General features: G+C 39.2%; 1 protein-coding gene across 2 annotated transcripts in view; it reads left to right on the top strand.

The window, feature by feature from the left end:
• The window catches only part of LOC122794691 (IgGFc-binding protein-like), a 478,182-nt gene extending 476,267 nt beyond the window's left edge, over positions 1 to 1,915 (top strand). For both annotated transcript variants that reach the window (XM_044063322.1, XM_044063320.1), the window contains one exon: positions 189 to 1,915. The gene's annotated coding sequence lies outside the window, so the exon portion shown is untranslated. The remainder of the gene's footprint in view (positions 1 to 188) is intronic.
• The last annotated feature ends 15,337 nt before the right edge of the window (positions 1,916 to 17,252 follow it).

Here is a 17,252-nt window from a genome sequence, read left to right as displayed (position 1 = left end):
TGTGTATTTACATTTATATCTTCATTTATTTAATAAAAAATAATTTCATTTAAACATATCTGAACAAACATGTAGAAACATACTTGACTGATATCATATGGACTACACATTAAGGCATTTTTATTAATTTGCATTTCATCTCAAGAAAAGATATTAAGCGCTACCTTTGTTTTCCTGTTTCCTTACAGGTACTCTCCCTGTTAAAGTTGTTATATCCATATATAACAATCAGAGTGGCACCAATATAATTTTACCATGCAGATTCAAGAAGTACAGATGACAAACTCACTGCAGATGAATTCTATGCAAGTTGGTCACCAAAGAGACAGATCTTAGGTGTTCCAATGGAAAATGATATATTGACAAACAAAAATTATTTCTTAAACTATAAACATTCTTGTGTTTATCAAAATCTTGCTTCAGGAGGATTATTGTAAGAAATTATTATTGTTTATTTTAAATCCAAGACTTGTTTCATGTAACTAAGTATCTGGTATAAAAATGACTACTAAACGCATTCTCAGACTTCTAGCTTGGATATATATTTTAAAAAAATGATTTTATCCTTGAAGGGTATGCTATGATTATGTAGTAATTTTAGCTTAAAATGAATAATATACAAGAATGCATTTTTCATGCCACTGACTTAAAATGCTATATTGACATGGAAAACAGGTTAAGAGCATTAAAACTCCTTTATATGAGGTAGATGTTCAACTGAAGGAGGAAGGCACATGCTATTTTTCTATTGAAATAGAAGACTCTATTCATATGGAAACTAGAAAATTGAGAAAACAGAAGCTGGAAATTTAATGTTGCAATTTATAGTTTCAGCAAAGATGGATGGTGAAAATATAATAAATATCATTCAAATGTAGGAATTGAAGGTATTTAACTTTCAAGATATGTTTCCCTTGTTGAGTGCTGAGAGATCTCATACATTTATTGTTAAAATACATCTTGTCCTATTCTTCCAACTAGATCTTTAATTTAAAAAAATGTTTCTTTAAATAGTTGTAATATGCAATTGTCTATAAAAGTGGAGCAATGCAACTATATTGACTGATAGAACCTGACGACTTCTTATCAAAACTTGAAAAAAATAATAATAGCCACATTAAAAGTTTTCTTGTTACATACAGTTAGGAACAAACTTTGTTTTCCATCGGTAGAAAAAAATTGCATTCACTTTTTAAAAAATGTTTCCTATAAAGAAAAAAAAACACTTTTAGAGATTGACTTAATGTACCAATCATAAGCTTCCCTCAAGAGACAATTCAATTCAAATAACTGGAAGTATGTCAGTGTTTCTAAAAGTTTAAAGCTGATAGGATTTCAGCAAAGGAAATTATTACTGCTAACTGTGGACATGTATTTCACTTTAAGAAATGGGTCTGTATTAACTTTCATCTACTATTGTTTAGATATTTCTAGTAGAAGGTGCATGTATCCTTTACTGCAATCAATACTGATCATTTATGTTAATACATTTATCCTAAATAAATTACTTATGAAAAGGTATGTGGTATACATATTGTTTGACTACTTTAAGCCAAATTATGTATTTCTTAATTCATAATTCTTTGCAAATGCCATAATGTCTTAATAAGTAATAGTTGCAATTGTTTCAAATTCAAGATGTCATAGATGTATTGATTTTCAATAATACAGAATGCATGCCAGTTGAAAATAATTAATATTCATTGGGTTCTTTTCATTTTTTTTTTTACTTTAAGGAAATGGAATACCTTTATATTCTTCAACATTCCATTACAACAGAAGTTATCAAAGACTTTTCTTATCAGAGCAGAGCAAAACTGCATAATTCTCTGATGGCTACCTAAAATAAAATAAAATTTGGTCACCCTTCGTGTGATATCCTGGCCCCATAGACAAATGGGAAGTGGGGGGAGGGGTTGATAACGATGCCATTGCTGCTCAGGATAATAGTATCATTTTGACAAGTTCTGCAAAACCTATATTTTGAATACAGTAAAAGAATACAGAGTCTTCTTCTTCTATATTTGTTTAGTTTGTTTTGCCCTTGTCATTGTTGAGTGCTGCTTTTAGTTATAAGGGGCCATATGGTAATGAAAATATGATTCTTAAGGAGCTGCATAGGTATCAAGATTCCCTATCATTTTTTTCTTTGTGTGATTGATCATTGTGTTTACATTCACTGATACTTGTGGAGATGTTATTTAAATAATACTTCTGCGTTGCTGTTTGCAAAAGTTGGAAGAGAACTGCTTTTTACATGCTAAACTACTTAGGAATGTATGCAGAACAGTCATTACCATAATAAGTCCTGTCTCTGTACAAAATAATTGTAATCTTCATATAGGATGAAATAAAACAAACGCAAATCTTGTTGGTAAAATTGGTTAGCATCTCCAGTTATTAACCACAAGGTTGGTGGTTTAAGCCCACCGAGGGAAGGTGTTCTCTTATTTGGTATTTATTTTAATTCTGGCAGTTTGTTTAATAAGCATTCATGGAAAATTGGGTGTCAGTTTAATTATATTCACATGAGGAATGAAGCCAGATGCATCCTCCAAGACCTTGATATTCAGAGATTATGGCAATGCTAATCTGTTAAAATTGAGTGATGACCTGGCTAAACTCAAGATCCCCTTCAAACTCAATAACCCCAAAGCTTTTACAGAATCATTTACGGCCAATTTCTGTGCACATGTGAATGACTACATAGATACAGCCATCACTATCCAAAGGAAATACAATGCTAGATTCAAAATAAACCCCTGTGATAAAACCCAAATGTAAACAAGTTCTATAATAAAAGAAGATGGAAAAAAACTCATTGCATGTAAAAATAAATGTTACTCTCAAAATACAATATATATATATATATATATATATATATATATATATATATATATATATATATATATATGTGTGTGTGTGTGTGTGTGTGTGTATAGGTCCACTTTGTAATTTCAAAATACTGAAATCTCGAATTTCAGTATTTTGAACTTACAAAGCCGCATACTCACATTTCTAAAACCGGCAGAAGCGCTAAATTCAAAATCCCGAAGCACGGATATTTTGAATTTCTGCTTCCGGTGGTATGGTATGTGGATGCTTGGGTTTAATTTTGTTGTTTGTATGTGTAAGTATGTTGGTTAGGGGTTTAGTGTGTGTAAGTGTGTGTTGTGACTGTTACATGTGTGTTTGAGGGACTGTAAGATGTGTGCGTGTGAGTTTCATTTGTGTTTCTGTTTGTGCGATCTTAACGTTAGAATATATAAGTAGGGGGTGTGGGGGATGCAGCCCCCCACATGGGAGGTGCAGGGGTGGCTTTCCCCTCTGCTTATATGTAGTTTAGGTGAATTTGTTTGATTGTGGGGGGGGGGTTGTGTATGTTTATATGTGTACTGTATGTGTAGCATAATTACGGGATTTTGAATTTTGCAGTTGTGTGTTTTCGAATTTGTGAGTTGTGGTTGGGTTTTCGACTTTGTGATTTCAAAATATTGAAATTCAAGATTTCATTATTTCGAAATTACAAAGTGGTCCCATAAATATATATATATACATATATATATATGTATATATATATATATATATATATATATATATATATATATATATATATATATGGGTCTACTTTGACCCATCAAAATTACATTTAATCAAATCTCACTTACCAGATCCCAGTTCTTTGAAACTTCAGTAATCCAAAATCACGGACTGATGAAATCCTTTCCCTGTGAAAGAAATCTTGAAAATTATATCAATGTACATTCCATACAAAGTCAAAATAAGTAAACAACTGCACAGTTTATAATCATAACCATATCTGAACCCTCAGCCAATAAAAATTCTGATAAATACCTGCATTCAATAAAATTCTTTGACTTTTGCTAGTAGGGGAGCTGGAGCTGGATTTTCTATAATGTAGGCACCTGAAATCTAATTGTAGCTGTAAACAAGACTGCTGGTATCTGATATACATTATTTTCATAATATCTCTTATGTCAGATGATAATGCAACTTTCCTTAAACTGAAATTAAAAAGTATAAAGTAACTATTGCATGGTATATTCCATCATATCATATTAAAATACAGCAATTTAATGAGTGGTTCCTAAATGAATTAACATTACTTCTGATACTTTAAGATACATTGTATAGGACTAAGCCATTGCATTTATTAAAATGTCACATTTATGGAAAAATCTCAACTTGGAGCAAAAAACATGAAAGATTGGGATAATCAATTGCTAAGTAATACATTAGCATTTATTGCATTTTCTGTATGTATTTATAATACAGATAACCTTAATCTAATGTTTTGCATGTTCATATTTTTTTGCATTATGTCAGCATGCATTATGCACTTTGTATGAGGTTTATCATGCAAATATTTTTCTGAACAATTGTCATTGCCTTTTGGACACAAGTCATCACTGAAAAGGGTCTCAAACAAGAAAATCTTCCATGTTAATAAACTAAAATAAGTAAATAAAAATAAATAAATAAATACATTTGAATATTGCCAAATCTAAAGATGAAAATCTAGAAATATTTTCATAGATATGGTATGATATTTAATTTTAAAAAGAGATTTTAGATAAAAAGCTGCCACAGATTTAAACAAAAATAATTAGTTTTACTTCTTCAGAGCATATACACATTTGTTAGGAAATCAAATAAGTTATAAAAAGTCATATTATTGATTTTCTAAATAGGTAAATAAAAATGCAGAAACAGATACTGAAGAAATCCTAACAAACAAAAAATATTAATTATGATATATTATATAATGCAACCTCCTATGAGTCAAATATAAAAGGAATAGATAATTACCCTATAAATATTCTTACTTTACCCTAATTTGGTGAAAATATGGAATATATATATATATATATATATATATATATATATATATATATATATATATATATATATATAAAAATCAACTGTGTGTCATTAATGATCAAATTATGTTCGAAACAAGGAAAATGCAGATATCACTAGTGATCCACAGAAGCCAATTTCAGTAAGATACAGTAGCATAACCCCCTGAAAATGACAGCATTTAACCTAAAATGTATGCAGAATTTTCCAATAAAATAAATAAAAAATTATGTTAACAACATAATTTTTAATATGAATTTTAACATAAAAATACTTAAACATTGTCACAAGAAAAGGATGCTAATTACTTCTTTTCATAAAGTCCAACGTATATATAAGATATACCCCAGGATTTAATAAAAATCCATGTAGGCACTGTGTAGAGCCTATATGGACTGTTACTGTACCTGTGTACATGATTCCCCCTTGGCAACATGCTATGCATATTAATGATGACGCATTGCCAAAGGAAAGCTGTGAAACATGGTTATTGAATCAGTGCAAGTAGTGGTGTATTGATAACCATGTCTGCAGAGGAGTAAGAGACTCCTTGCTCTGTCCTGGTGTTTTATATTTATTTATTTTAAACAGCATGTTTGCGTGACAATGCTAAGCGGTGCCCACAAATAGAATAGTAGACACTTGCCAGACATCTAAAAATAGAAACTGGATGTAATTAATTATTTAATTAACTGTCATGTTAAAGTGGATCTAAGTTGGTTTGTGCAGTATGGCTTGGATCTCAGTACTGCTTATAAGTAGCTTAGTGCTATATGGGAAGGTACACCTGATTTCTTAATATCCACATAGCTCAATGGGTAGGGTGACAGCTTCATGTGCAATAAGTCCAGGGTTTGAATACATGAAAGGTAGAATAAGTATTTAATTTTAATATATACATTTTGCAGACTAATATAAAATATAGCCCCGGTGTGCTCTGCTAAGCTCCACTGAGACTTGCTGAGACCTGCTAAGCACCGCATAAACAAAATAATTGCTGCTAATGTATATGTGTTCCTTAGCTCCACTGTGCTGGTTTGCATGGTGCTTAGCTCTGTTTGGCTGGTTTGTGCATTGCTAAGCAACGCAGTGCTTTTTCAATGTCACCCAATGATGTTTAAGGGTGGGAAAACAGCCTATATTAAGTCCAACAGGTCAGAATGCATCAGAATCCATTGGAGTTCTGTCTCTGAATGGTACTATTCAGGTGTTGGTGAAGATGCCCACTTTTGGGTGCAGTGTTGGGGTATTCTGGAGTCCAGGGTCATGGTTGGACTCCTAGTAAAACAACAGGATGACCGGCTGCTGCACAGATGTTTCCAGGGCTCAGAGTGTAAGGTGGAGGCCTGGAACTGGCTGGCCAGAGAACTCACCAGTGTTACTGGTATCCCCCACACAGGTAAGCAGTGTTGTCACCACCATGATAACCTGAAGCAAAGAAAGGAGGCTCTCTTGGACACCTGGGTCCAAGAAGCTTGGGCAGGGAATGCCCCACACGTATGTAAGCAATTTTACCTCTCTTTTAACCAATATCAAATCTGAATTTCTTTAAAACTGATATGCATAATGGTGTGATTCTTTCCCAAGAGCTGCAGCAGAATAAGCTCATAATGTTGAGGTGTATGGTGGGGGCTTGGCCAAGTTGCACCATGAGTGTAGTGAGTGTAAATGTATTATGCTAACTGTAGTGAAATAAGTTAGAAAGGGTAAAGCATTAACTGCATGAAGGTATAGGTTCATAGGCTCATAGGTTGGTACTAGGCTACTGGCCCTAGGGCCTATACAAGCCTAGCCATAACAATTCCCTGGCTATTTCTTCCCACAATATTTACTTCCCTGGACCCCTGCCTAGCAGGGTGACTGACATGATCCCCGAGGTGTATTTCCTATCTCCCATCCAATTGTCAAGGTTCCTTTTGAAGAAGACCAAAGAGGTGCTCTGCTTGACATGTAAGGGCAGTCTATTCCAGAGTCTGGGGAGTCTCTGGGTCAGGAACCTATCCCTCCAGCATGTTTTGTTCATTGTGATGACAAGGTTTAGATCCCTGGAGCATGTGGCTCTATGGGATTGGGATTTCTTTTAGTGTAGTATGTCCAACAGCTCTAGGTTTGACATAGCCTTGTATGTTAAGCAGAGATCGCCTCTGAGTAGACGATATGTGACAGAGTATAGCTGTAGTTTTTTTAGACGGTCAGCATAGGGCATCTGCTTTATGCCTATGATTCTTTTAGTGAGGTATTTATGCGGCCTTTCCAGTTGTTGCAGATGTCTTGAGAGGTACATACCAAACAGGGCATTGTATTCTATAATGGGTTTAATGAGGGATGAGTACAGTGGGACAATGACCTCCTTTTTTTCTGGATGAATAGCTCTTAGTGATGATCTGTAGACAGTAAAGTGTGTAGTGCAATAAATGTGGAATTAGAGCTGTATTGCAAGAAGTGAATAATGTTAAATTAGTACAATAAAAAATGAAGCAATACCAGTAACTGCATTAAAGTATATACAATAAAGTCTGTAGTGCACTAAACGTGGAGCTAGAGTTGTATTACAGGAAATGAATAATGCTGTTCAATAAAACATGAAACAATATGAATAACATGAAGGAAAATGCTGTACATCAGGAATGTCTTGTTGTTACTTTTGCAGTAGAGCTGTATGTATTCAAGCTTAAGGTAAGGTGCTGCTGTCGAGTATAATAGCTGCAGAATGCAAATCTAATGGCTGCCAGTTCTATTGTTTAACCCATTTAGTACTGTTCAAGGTTGTCTCTAGGCCAATATTGCCCACATAATGCTCTGTCACCCACAGACATCAGGTAATCATGGTATATGTGTGAGGTAGCTCACCCCATGTGCTGATTTTGTTTGTTGACTTCACAGATATTTCAAAACACTAACAATAACTTGTGCACACCATCATTCTTTAAACTGATATATAGTGTATCAGCTATCATTGTTTTGCTTGTATTTCATGCATGTGTGTCCTACTGTCACTGCAATTTATTATAACACTGTAGTAGTATTGCCAGGTCATATTTTGTTTCCAGGTAAGCTCTAGGCAAATATCAGTCAATCAGTAATCAGCAGTGACTGAGTAGCTCAGTTTGTTAAATGCTCTGTATAAAGTACATTTTGCCGCACACAGACCAGGGTTTGGATCCAGTGCTAGGTAGCACTACATAATGCTCACACATTCTCTTTCTACAGGAACTATAGGTAAATAGGTAAGGTAGCCCATATCATGAATAGATAACTGTGTGTTTACATTTCACAGACTGTTAAAATCATTAGCAAGAATGTTAAAACTCAGTAATGTGCAGTCAGAAATAATGTGTGTAATCCTGGTATGGCTGTATGCCTGGAGATTCTGTTAAAAGCTGCTGCAGTCAATTAATACATTCCATGCACATATCCCCTGCAGTCACTACTATCAGGAACTATTCCTATGCCTGCCAACCAAAGCATGACTACTGTTTAGTGTCTGTACTATACACATACATGTCTCTCAAGTGTCATGATTTCATGTTATGTAATCAATAGTGTGCACTCCACCTGTAACAGGAATACCATGGAAATGAGTACCTAGATTGCATAGCATAACCATATCAGCCCAGAGAACACTTTGGTAGTAATATAGGTCCACCTGATGTGCAAGGTGTGTATTCACAGTTATTACTGTTTAGCCCATAGTGTCCCATAGTGTCCCATGCAAATACCTTGAGAGGTATGAACATGCTACATCAGCTATTGGAAGCCTGTACGTACTGTACACATAAAGAAAATACAGACCCATAGAGTAGATAGTAGTACTGTTGTCAAGGAAGTAAGAGGCATAGGTTGATAGGTTCATAGGTAGGTACTAGGCTATCTGCCCGAAGGCATTTATAAGCCTAGCCAGAATGTGTTGGCTTTCGCTTCCCCCTTAGATTAGTTCCCTGTGCCTCTGTCCAGCAGAGCCATTGAAGTGATCCCTGAGGTAAACATTCTGTTTCTCATTAACTCGTCAACGTTTCTATTGAAGAGGGTTAGCGAGGAGCTCTGCCTAATGTAGATTGGAATCTTATTCCAGAGCATGGGAAGTCTCTGGGACAGGAATCTATCCCTCCAGCATGTCCTATTTATTGTTGTGGTGAGGTTTAGATCTCTGGAGCATGTGGCTCAAGGGGGTATGGCTTTCTTTAGGTGGAGCATGTCCATCAATTCTGGTTGGGACATGGCCTTGTATTTCAGGTAGAGATCACCTCTGAGTAGGCGGTATGCAACTGAGTACAGCTGGAGCTTCTTCAGTCAAGCTGCCTAGGGCATCTGCATGAGGCCAATGATCCTCTTGGTGAGGTACTTCTGTGATCTTTTCAGTTATTGCAGGTGTCTTGTAAGGTACATCCCAAATGGGGCATTGCACTCTATGATGGGTCTGATGAGTGATGCATAGAGGGGCACAATGACCTCTTTCGATCTGGATGCAAACCCTTTTGTGATTAGGTGGGCCACATAGAAGGATTTTCTAACCATTTTGGCAATGTGATTATTAAAGGAGAGGTTTCTATCTACTTGGGTTCCCAGATCCCTTATTACATCTTCCTATGTGGTAGTTTGTGGGTACTTTGTTTTTTCCAAAGGGGATGACTATGCACTTTTTGGCATTTAGCTTGAGGCCATGGTTTTGGCACCAGGTATCTGTCTCATTGAAACCCTTTTGGTGGATGTCTGTGTCAGCCGGAGAGTCAATTATAGCCCCTAGTTTGTAGTCGTCTGCGAACCTGGTCAGCCATAGTTCTCCTGTGCTTGCCTGTACCTCTGAGAAGTATATGCCGAACAGGAGGGGTCCTAGGACTGAGCCCTGGGGAATACCACTTGTAACCGATTTAGAGTCATACCTAGCTCCTGCAACTCTTACCATGTGGGTTCTGTCCGTCAGCCAGTTGGCAACCCATCTCGTGATGTAGGGGTTTATGTTCAGGCTGGTGAGCTTGTCTATAATACCTGAGTATGGAATGGTGTTGAAGGCCTTTGCAAGGTCTAGATATGCTGTGTGGACCACCTTTCCCTCATCTATAGCCTTGGTAACTGTCTCAAAGAAGTGCACCAGGTTTAGGAGGTATGATCTGCCCTTAACAAAGCCAAACTGGCTAGGTTCCAGTGTTTGGAGGCTTCCAATGTCTCTGTTAATGAGATCCATGATGATGCACTCCATAGTTTTGCAGACCAAGCTAGTCAGGCTTATAGGACGATAGTTCCCGGGGTCCATTGTGGCTCCACCTTTGTGGTGTGAAATAACCGTTGCTGTGTGCCACTCTGTGGGCACGTAGCCTGTGGAGAGGTTGAGTTTAAACAGTGTGTTTAGGTGAGGGGTTAGTTCATCTTTGAGCTTGTGTAGGAGTCTGCCTGGGACACCATCCGGTCCCATTGATGCTGTGTTTTTGACTTTGGATAGGGCATTTTTAACCCGAGTGTCTGTGATTTCAGGGGCGATACCTTCTTCTGGTATAGTTATGGGCCCTTTTGGGGGTGAGATGGGGGTGAAGTTTGCTCTGAACTTGTCTGCCAAGATGTTGGCTATATCAGTCGGTTCAGTGTATTTTGTGCCATTCTGCACTAACTACGAGCAGATCTGACAATTGCCACTTAGATTCTTGACATAGCTAAAGAATGCCTTGTGGTTATCTTTGGAGTCCATGGCAATTTTTCTTTTGAAGCTAGCCTTCGATAATTTTATGAGGGAACGTAGTTTCTTGTGATACTGATCAGAGATGTCTTTCCTTCTTGGGATTTTACTCTTTTCTGTACTAGTTTCCTCCTTCTATTGTATAGCTTGTTTATAGCAGGGGTCCACCAGACTGGCTTCCTTTTCTTGGAGGAGTGAGTCTTGGTTTTGTAATTTGGTCTAATTGGTTTGACAACACAGTTATGTTGTCCTCACTCCTATCTCTGAGGTTTGAAAGTCCAAATGAATATACAAAATCTGTCAAAATGCACAGCTGTTGCTGTAAAAGATATGGATAGCTATGATTCTTTCCTACACCCTCCCTGCACGTCCCTAACTGCCTTTCACTATGTTTTCCCTCTGCTTGCCCTCATTTCACAACAGTCCTATCATCCCCTTTTTCTTTTTACTTTTTTAAATTTTTAGGGTGGCTTTGCACAGAGCGGAGTGCTGTGGTGTGCCTTAGCTAAGCTTAAATGAGCTTTAATGATCCAATGTGGTTTTCATCACATTGCTAGTCACATGTACAAAATAATCACTTCTGCCATGTTTCAAATCAGATCCCCTCTCAATTATAGCTCAGTGCATTAACCTGCCACACCACACAGATCTTAATTAAAACAGGAATTTGCAGCACAACATGCTGATTGCCACTTACAGTCATTAGGCACCGTCTTAGTGGAGCTGCATCCCGCTCTGCACTGCACAAACTGAAATTAAACCTAATGGGAAAAATGGGAGTGTACCTTGGACTCTGGTGCAATAATACACCAGTAGATAGAAAATAAATAATAATGGAAGTAAGTCAAGCCTGTGATAGCAGGCAAATGTTCCCTTTTATCAGCAACATGTTTAAACACACCTGCAAAGGCATCAATGGCAAAGCACATATGTTCAGCTGGAACCCTGGTGCAGAAAAACAGTCATTGAAAGCCATGCACATACTGATAGAGGCAGACAATGTGTGTCACAGCCTGTATCTGTACACAGATATCTTGCCAATACATCTGTTGCAGCATTGACTTCTTAGCCCTGTCTTAAATACCTTGCATGCAGTCCATTTTGCCGCACATAGTCCTGTGAAGACAGCAAGTAATGACTGAGTTATGAAATTTTAAAACCCACAGGTTACTGCTATTTACTTAACTGCTACCCAGTTTTGCAATTCAAAGGCTTGCAGGTAGGGACACACTGCAGATATTCGATAGCCTAGCCATATGTCACCTACTACTCTGTAACTGGCACTGTTGCATAATAGATGTACCTTAAGCACATGCCTCAGTTGGACTGTAAAGAGTACCCTTACACTGGATCAGCCATAATGATAGGGCTGAAACAGCTGCCACAGTTACACATACAGCTTGGTGTCTTCCAATGTGTTCACACTCCCCCATGTGGTCTAGGCTGCAGCTGTAGCTGCAGCCTGTAGCATACAAAGCAGTATGTTAAGGTAGCTGCTACAGACCTACCATACCTTCCAGCCACCTAGAAAGAGGGATCAGGACACAACCATACTTCATGGGGGGGACAAAGCCTAGAGATTGGGGCATGTTTAGCAATTTGCTCCTACAGAGATAATAAGTTGATAGAATAATGGCTATTGCATTAGCATGCATATTCCGACAGGTATGAAGTGTGAGACTCACATGTATCTCTTTCCTTACTGACCTCAACCCACAATGTTTGCCAGTGAACTGCCAGATGACCACAATGTCATGGGACACTGACCAAACATATGAGGCGAAACTGTGGACATACTTCATAAATCTCTACAGTGGACAGTTTTGTACCTACATTATGCAATGCTGTAGTCTCCACACCTCAGTAATGTTCATCTCAAAAGGTAAGAAAGGGGCCAAGCCCTACATGAAGGCCTTATATACTGCACTGTGATGGCATGTAATTGGCTAATGATAGTGCAGTTCAGCTGTTATGGATGCAATTAGCAAGTCTGAGCCACAGATTGGTGCAGAGGCAATTACCTGCTAATGAGCATTACCCTCAAAAAGCACGCAACTGGTTATGGAGAACAGGTCTGCATGAGACTTCACTCACAGAGACAGCATATGTCCAAAGCATTTCCAGAAGAAAGATTCATAAAAGGAGTGCTGCACTGCACTCCACCAGGTATGTAATAGACGTTTCCATATAATGGGAGCCAGACATGAAGCTGGAGGTATAGGGATAAGGGATGACAGCAGAAAGCTTGCCTAAGATCTATGCTAATGACATGTCATTGATACTCTGCTGTCTTACACCTGTAGGCATGCCTCTCAACTGCCCCTGATTTCATTCACATTTCAGCTCTGTCCCTGTTAATCCCTCCTGCAATGGTCAGATGTTGTAGGAAGGCTAGTGGATTACACACAATAAATAGTGAAATAAATAAGGGTGTACACTCCTGTAACATCAAAAGATGTACTGTACGTCACCTCCTGTCATTCTGTCAACGTGTCACATAAATAGTTCTAACATTACAAAACTGTCCCTGAATGTCTCTGATGTATTCAGGCTAAGTCCCTGTTTCATAGAGATTTGTCTCTGTTTGGTTGAGAGCTATGCCCAACATATCTGTTAACCTCCTACAGCAAGAAATCAGGTAAAAGCCTTAACTAATGGGGGACAAAGGCCCAAACCTAGTGAGAGAGTATACATATTGCCCATACAAAGTAAGAATGTGAATAGACTAGCAGATATTACTGTAGCATAACTGTGTTCTGAAGGGTATGTCATGTGAAACTCAGATTCTGTCTTTATTTCCTAACATCAACTATCAATGGTTGGCTAACCATTTGTCAGACATCCACAAGTTTCTATGAAAATGACCACAAATATGAGGCAAACATCTTGCCATTCTGCAAACATCTGTATAGTTGATAGGTATGATGCCTTCAGGGAACATATACTACAGCAGGTTTGCATTGCTTTCTGTCATTGTGGCTCAATGGTGTTGCTGGACTGTGCCCATATAGTGGTTTTAATAGCACACTGTTATTTGGCTGACAGAATCTGTCATGGCACACATGGACATAACCCATTATTGCTACTGTCTTGGTGATATTCCCACATGTAGTGTGTTGCTAGACTGTGGGGTATGATGTGTGAGGGAGCAATGGATAGTGCAGGACATTATGGGTGTGCTGGATCTATACATAGTGGATGTTCACATATCTGGTCATGTAATGTGTTCCCCTCTTGTTGTCTCTCAGGAACCATGTACCACAGGAGACATGCACTAGTCTCACTGCAGAAAATGACATTATACTGGATGTACTGAGGCAGCATCATCAGATCTTGCTGTCCAGGGGTAGGCACAGTCAGCAACAGTGGACGGCATTGTGGGTAGACCTTGTGTAGGGTGTCAATTAGATTGGCCAACAGGACAGGACCTATGAGCAGGTCTGACATCGGGCCACAAATATGGTGAATGCTACATGACAAAGGGCAGCTGCTGTTGCCAGGGATCATGCCACCACCGGTGGAGGGCCTGTGACAGAACAACCACTCTCGGCCACAGAGGAATTCCTGGTGAACCTAGGAAAAACCAACAGCTTCCAGGCATCCATCATGCCATACATCCTGGAGGTGAGTGCCACAGTGTCCACAGAAGAGGAGCATCCAGATAAGCTTACTGTGCTCACCAGTGTAATACTGCATCAGTCGTTGTGGCAGGCTGTACCTACCAGTACATGGGTGTCAGGTCTATCTGCATTGGGGGGTTGGGTTTATGCTCAGTTGTGCACATATACTCAGAATATCAGCAATATAGCCATTATCACAACAGCTACTGTACATGTGGCTATGTGCACATATTACCTTGTAGTGTTGCAACATTTTGTGGTGCTGAAAATAGCTCTCCCTCACCTTTTCATAGGTCTGTCTGGTGTGGCCCAAGTCCACGGTCCTGTACCTGGTGTTATAATTTTATTTTATGGATCATATATACCTAAGAAAGTTAACGGTGGCCATTTTGCCCTCTGTACAACTGTTGTGCTTAGACAGAGTAGAATATTGTTATGTTCCATTCTGGAACAGGTAACTACTGTGCATAGACTGGGTAATCACAGATGTGTATTCATACCTTGTGTTACAACATTTTGTGGTGCTGAAAATACATCTCCCTCAACTTTTCATAGGTCTGTCAGGTGTGGCCCAAGTCCATGGTCCTGTACCTGGTGTTATAATTTTATTTTATGGATCATATATACCTAAGAAAGTTAAGGGTGGCCATTTTATCATCTGTACAACTGTTGTGCTTAGCCAGAGTAGAATATGTTTATGTTCCATTCTGGAACAGGTAACTACAGTGCATAGACTGGGTAATCACAGATGTGTATTTATACAAACATTAACACAATTGTACTTATAGTTATGAGTGACTATGCAGCCTGCTATACATGAGGCAATTACTCCAAGATGCCTGTTCAAACACAATAGTGAGATGGTACCTTAGCTGAGGGATACTACTACTGGCATATTATTCTCAAGACAGGTGTACTGTGTTTTATGTGTAGTTTTATTACATATGCTGTCATATTGCATACCTTACAGGTGTATTGTACTAGCAATGTTAACTGGATGTAGCTGAAGTGCATGTTATAAAGGGCCTGATTTGTCTGTGTATGTTGTTGTGAGTTTGTCTGTTGTGTATGGAAGCAGAGATGAGAAGGTGTGGGACTTGTAATGCAATTGTGGATACTCATCTGTGTGAGTCTGTGTGGATTACCATACATAATAGTGCAGGTAGTAATCTACAGCTTTTATCTTGCTTCTCACAGGTGAATGGGGGAGTTTGAGTCTATCCCCCTCACGTCCTGATGTCAGTGTCTCATCGGACTCTGATGTTGATGGTCACCATAGTGAGGCACAGGTAGGGTTGTTGGGGGCTGAATGTGTCCTAGAGGTTGACATCCCTCTCCTGCCCCCATTGTCACTGCACACAGTCAGTATGCCTACACATATCCAGTCCCCAGAGGCCACAGATATTGGACAGTCAGAGGGTGGTGACATTAAACAGGACAGTGTGACAACTATGGTGTCATTGAGTGTAAACACTAGCCATATCCAGAGAGCTGGTGAGGTCCCACACAAGCAGATTGACATGGGAGCTCATAGGAGGGACTGCTGCCCTTTCCCCACATGTCACAAGTGTCACATCACAGGTCACTTGCCACATGTTTCGGGCCATAATGGAGACATAGACACATTCTGAATGCAACATCAGATGTATGATTAAGGTTGTGGATGCAGCAGTCTGACATCCGTTACTGCCTCCACTGCATTGGGGACACCCTGGATTGGTTCACTGATGTAGTGAATAGACAGTGGGCTGAGACAGTGTCTGTCTTTGACTGCACATTGTCTGTGCTGGAACATCTGGTTGGAGTTGGGCATCTGACACATGGACGTAGGTCAGCAACACCATCTGCTGAGAGTCCATGTGGGCATGCTCAGACATGCTCCTGTAGTGGCTTTACCTCCAGCGCTACAGAGGGAAGTGTGCTGTCCACACCAAAACATGGCAGGTCATGGGCATGTAGTCCTGGGTGGTCCCATGGGGGACATGAGCCAAGTAGATAGCAGTCACTATCAGCTACTAGCACTGCATCTGACCTTGGGCATGCTGGTGCCAGTGCTACTCCTGGCAGAGTCAGTTCCCATGTTCATGGCCAGAGACAGTGAACTTTCCACTCTACCATGCTCAGTCCACAGCTTTCCAACATACACACATGTAGAGCTAACACTGGACTTGACTGTATACATGCACTTGCTCAAACACCCCTGTCACATGCAGGTCACCAACAGAAAACAAAACTTTACCATGACCCATCTAACCCACACCACCTCCTGACTCACACACATGCTGTCAACTGTTTGGCACAGCCTAGGTCTCTGGCACCCCCACACCAAACCCATGTGATACCTGTGCCACATCCCTGCCATTCATGCCATTGATGCAGGGAAATGCAAATATGTGTCTGATGCCCAGGGTGACTATATTACATTACATGTACTTGTGTAGTGCAGTATTGTTTTTCCATGGCACTTGTTGTAGGCCACGACAGGTACTCTATGCTGGCATGCGTCATGACTACACATCAAACTTTGTATATCTTTGTTGCATAATGTTAGACTGGTGGTAGTGTTACAGAATGACAGATGTGTCATGGATCTGTGTATGTTTCTGTTTCAGGGGTCTGAGGGGTTAAACTATTGACACATGGTGGCAATACAGTGTCACAGGATGGCATGGCAGCACAGCAGAAATATGATGTCAACAAGGTATGGCAGTATAAGTGCATGGCTCCCTAGGGGCATATGTGTATAACAGTGTATCAGGGACAATGGGAGCAATCAATGTAGTCATGCATTCATACTTTGTGACAAAGTCTGCTAACCTTGATACATGTTACCTGGGTTTTCTGAACGTATGAATCTAGAAGGTGGCGGACATCAGTTACACTTATGTAGATGAGGGCAACTTAGGATCAGCAGCTAGTCACAGGGCTGTAAAATGCATAACCATTGCACAGAGATAGCCCATATGTGCATGTCTGTAGTGCTACAAGGGGATATATTTACACAGTTGGCTGATGTAAGAGTAGAGCCTCTACTTATCCACTATTAAATACTACAGCTCACAGTACTTATTGCATGCACCACA

The sequence above is a fragment of the Protopterus annectens genome, chromosome 2.part1, assembly GCF_019279795.1.
Source record: "Protopterus annectens isolate FY-2018-M chromosome 2.part1, PAN1.0, whole genome shotgun sequence".
NCBI lineage: Eukaryota > Metazoa > Chordata > Ceratodontiformes > Protopteridae > Protopterus > Protopterus annectens.
Note: the sequence above shows the minus strand (reverse complement) of the source record. Positions and strands in the feature narration are given on the sequence as shown.